This window comes from Bubalus kerabau, chromosome 12, assembly GCF_029407905.1.
Source record: "Bubalus kerabau isolate K-KA32 ecotype Philippines breed swamp buffalo chromosome 12, PCC_UOA_SB_1v2, whole genome shotgun sequence".
NCBI lineage: Eukaryota > Metazoa > Chordata > Mammalia > Artiodactyla > Bovidae > Bubalus > Bubalus kerabau.
This window is the reverse complement of record NC_073635.1, coordinates 26,331,468-26,336,007: the sequence shown is the minus strand read 5'-3', so window position 1 is coordinate 26,336,007 and position 4,540 is coordinate 26,331,468. Positions and strand designations below refer to the sequence as shown.

Here is a 4,540-nt window from a genome sequence, read left to right as displayed (position 1 = left end):
CCAGTTTTCCTTGGAGAGTATCTGTTTCTTATGGGAGGGACTTCAAAATCAAAACCTTCACAATTCATTATTATAGGAATAACATCTTCCTACTTATTTGACAAAGGGGCCTCTGATAAGTTCATCCAAATGTGAGACCAAATCATTTATTTATAAACTGAAAATGAGGGGGGAAAATCTTTTGCTCAGAACCTCAAACATCTATCTACAAAGTAAGAGCATCCTGAGTCTCCACTCATTTTTGTAAGTAGAATGCAGATTTTATAAGGGCATTAATGTTTGATCCATATATAGGCCAAAAAGAAATGCAGATAGTTGCTGAATTGTCCTTGCCAGCTTTTCTGCAGCAGGTAAAAGGTAGTGTGGAAGTGCTGTGTTTCTGGGAATGAGATCCAGTTGTTCCTTATATACTATGATGAGAAATCCAGAGCTGAAGTTCCAAGGAGAAAACTGGCCCAAGTTGAAGGGGGAAAGCTGTCGAAGCAAATGAAAAAGAAGGGGAGATGCTGGCACAGGGATGCTGGAGTAACCCTTGGAGAAGATTGGGTGAAAGATCACCTTCTGAGCTTATAAGGAAAGGCACATAATTGAAGGAGTAAACACAGGTAAAAATTTGGGCAAAAATCAGAGCAAACAATTGCGACTTTTTTTTTAAACAATATGGAGGTTTAGCTATTCAAAAACCATCCCACTACAAAGCATCTTAAAATGCTGGGATTGGCAAAAAAAAAAAAAAACTAAAGGAGGTCAAAACTGAGTCATGAGTCCAGAGAGGTAAATTTTATGAAAAAATACTATTACCTGAAGGTCACTTGCCAATCCTAGTTTCAAAAAGAAATAGTGAGCCAGTAAGTAGTATAAATACAGAAGTTCTTTTCTTGGGACTTTGTTCAGTTTTGGGTGGCTGGTCAGATGGGGCAAGGTGACCAGGCCTCAGGCTGGACAGTTAGTTGTCCTGGATAAGTCAGCAGGGGATATCTCCTTCCACAACCACCATTACTAAAACTGCCCTGCAGCCCAATGCACCCCTGATCCATCTTGTTTATTAGCTGAAGAAACTCAAACTCCAGGTTTCCCTTTGCCATCTGTTGTACATTACAAGTTTTGCTTAGGCAAAAACCAAAACAAAAAATTAGACGAAGTAAACTCAGGGGAACCTTCTCGGGTGTTGTATTTGATCTGTTACCTTCAACCTGCTTGGGCTTATTTTTGTTTCTGATTGTTACCAAACCAAGAACTGGAGGACTGAGACCCATGTACACAGAGGGAAGACTTTGTAAGACCAGGGAAAAGAAAGTGCTCAGTGACTAAGCAGCAGTAGCCTTGATTCTGTTTTCCACAGCTGTTTGGAAAGCAGTCAGGATTAAGAATGAACAGCTATTGCTCTGGACTTCGTCAGGAAGTAGCCCATGCAAGAGCAGGCACATGATGGCTTAAAACAGCACCCCTGAATCTGTGTGTGTTGGGGGATGAGAAATGACGTCACACAGGGAGGGCTTTGCCTCAAACAGGGGATCTGTTTTCTGATGGACCCCAATCAGGGATCCATCTCGTGCGGAAGAGCTGGTGACGCTGAGCAGACTATCAACAGGTTTGAAGAGAGAATCATCTGGCTGCCTGAGAAGGAAATAAGGAAGAACCAGTTTTAAATGTTTAGCAGAGAGTATAGCCAGGAGGAAATCTCTTTAAAAATAACATTTATTTATAAGATAGCATTCTAAATACGAACTCTAACTATTACACAGCTATGGACTGAATTCTCCTGCAAGAAAACACACGTGACATGTAAGCCTGCCATCGCGCTGTGGACCTGCAGGAGGGTGGGGCCGGGACAGCCTCCGTCTCATCACAGCGACATCCTGGGTCACACCTGGTGAAGGATTTTCACCCATTTTTTTAAGTCAAGCAAGAAATAGAAGCTAGTTTTATAACCCCACTGTTATATTAGTAATATTTTTTAAATTATGTGATTATGGTTTTCATTTCCAAGTGTGGGTCCAGCCATCTAAGTTTCCATTTCTTACCCAAAGTCTTAAATTCAAGAAATTCTCCACGTTTTGTCACAGAGGCCTCTGTTCACAAATTTACGGCCCCATTAAGGACAAGCATCTGGTTTCTTCAGTGGGGTATTAGTAGGGACATAGCCCTCAGCCAGGAGTCTCCGACAGAACTGAGTTAATCAGCTCATGCTGCACAACGAACACCACAGACAGAGGAGCTTAAACGACAGACATTTACTTTTTTCACAGTTCTGGAAGCTCAAAGTCTAAGATCAAGGTGCCATGGGGGCTGTTGTCTTTCTTCCTGGCTTTTAGACCCTGCCTTCTCGCTATCTCCTCGTGTGGCCTTTCCTCTCTATGTGCTCGGGTGAGGGGGCTGGACGCCCACCTCTTCCTGTGACACCGTTTCTATTGGATAAGGGCCCTCACTCATGACCTCATTTATCCTGAAATGCCTCCTTAAAAGACCCGTCTCCAAATACAGTCACACTGGGCTTAGGGCTTCAGCATATGAATTTGGGGAGGATACAATGCAGTCAAAAAAAAAAAAAGAATATTGTTTTATGGAGGGTCATTTGTGACATTTGAGACTATGACAAAATCCCAGACTTGTGTATACCTCCCAGCTGAGAGGAAAAGCCTTCCCTTTGCCTTCGTAAGACATGGCTTTGAATCTTCTGCCACTTCTCTACTGCGGTGATCTTGGGCAAGTTCCTAAAGAGGGTTTTTGTGAGGGTCACATAAGATCTTATGTGAAAATGTATAGCCCTGAGCTCTGCAGGTGAAAGAAAACTAACAGTGTAGTTGATCAGGACTTTTTGATTGCTCTGTGCGCGCTAACAAGAGTGTGACAAGGAACTTACATGACTACAATATGGGTCATTTGAGGAAAAAGCAACTTGAGTTGATTTCCAGAGTTTTTCGGGGTTAATTTTCTCATTTTGGCTCTCTTTATTTCTAAAGAGATTTCCTCCTTGCTATATTTTCTGCTAAACATTTAAAACTGGCTCTTCCTTATTTCCCTATTGAACAGCTATATTGCCAAAAATTATGTCCTTTTCTTTATTTCCCAAACTGCCTTCCTCTTTCTTCCAAAAGTTAAAAAGGATTAGGATTAACAGACAAACTAGTCTATATGTGCCTTTCATAGAGAGAAAGCAGAATTCACTTACTCAGTTCGTCATTTTTCTAACATTCAAACACTGTCCCGAAGCCCTTTAAACTGATATTGTGTTGAATGATGTCACTAATGTTAATTGACAGTTTGTTGGAAACTGTCTCTTAAAAACTCTCAATTTCTGTTCAAGACCTGTTTATTTTGTTACAGAATTCAAAATCAAGGAGGAACTTCCAGAAAGAAGAAGTGTGTGTGTGTGTGCATGCATATGTTTTGGCTTTTATACCAGGAAGATCATTTGCAAGAAAGACCAAAAAAAAAAAAAAAAGAAACAAGTAGAAATGAAATTAGACCCGTGTTTATATAGTTCTCCACATTGGCCCAGGACTTATTTTTGAAAGTTTGTAAACTAGCCTTCCAGTTTAAATTGAATAAGTAGGTACAGCTGAGTAAATGGGGAGACGCGGGTCTGCAGCCATGTGTTTTCACTTTAAAATTACATTGAAGAGGAACAGAGGGGGTTAGAAGCAAAAATAAGAAAGAGATATAAGACAGGCTGTGTTTAAAGGGAAAATGTGAGAAAATGAAGAGTCAAAACAGAAGTCCTCTTGGCTTGGCCGGAGGGGCCCGAGGCCGCTCCACCCTGATAGCAAAGAATGACCTTCTCAGAGCGCAGAGCCATCCCTCCAACCTGGGGATGGATACAGGAGCTTGCCATGCAGAAAAGCCCACACACCAAAAGGTGGGGTGCTGGGACAGGACTTAAAAAGTCAGGAGACATTCTGGGGTGGCCTGGATTAAAGACAGGCCCATCTGGGAATCTCCCCCTGACTCCCCAGGGCAGGGATTGGAGGCAGCCAGCCATCCTGTCTTAAACACCAACCTAAAACTACTGCACTGTTCCTCAACAAGTCATGACACCGCCTTCGTCTGTAGCTGCTTGTTACAGGCTGATTTGTGTCCACCACCCACCCCCCAGCCCAGAGTCATATGTTGAAGAACCAACCCCCAGTATTTGAGAATGTAACTGTATTTGGACATAAGGTTTTTTAAAGGGACTAAGTTAAAATGAGGCTGTTAGTGTGGGTCCTGACTCGATGGTACTGGTGTCTTTATAGAAATAGAGCCAGGGGTGTGTGCACACAGACGAAAGAGCACGTGAGGACACAGAAGAGAGCTATCTGCAAGCGGAGGGGAGAGGGGTTAGGAGAGGCGTCTGGCACCTTGCTGCCCTGCTGGCACCTTGATCTTGGACTGCCAGCCTGCAGAACTACGAGAAAATGCACCTCTGCTGTTTAAGTCCCCCAGTGTGGAGTGTTTTGTTAGAGCATCCTCGCAAACTAATTGAGGGAGGAAACCATGCCCACATCACCCATTAAAGACGGGCTGTTTTCTTGCAAGCCCCCAAATGGAAAGAATCATG

The 4,540-nt window shown here is 42.8% G+C and overlaps 1 long non-coding RNA gene across 1 annotated transcript; it reads left to right on the top strand.

Moving 5' to 3' along the window:
• The first annotated feature begins 438 nt into the window (after positions 1-438).
• On the top strand, positions 439-4,165 carry LOC129624101 (uncharacterized). Its single transcript, XR_008700752.1, has 2 exons — positions 439-605; positions 3,328-4,165. It is a non-coding gene; the product is annotated as an uncharacterized LOC129624101 (long non-coding RNA).
• Positions 4,166-4,540: the final 375 nt, after the last annotated feature.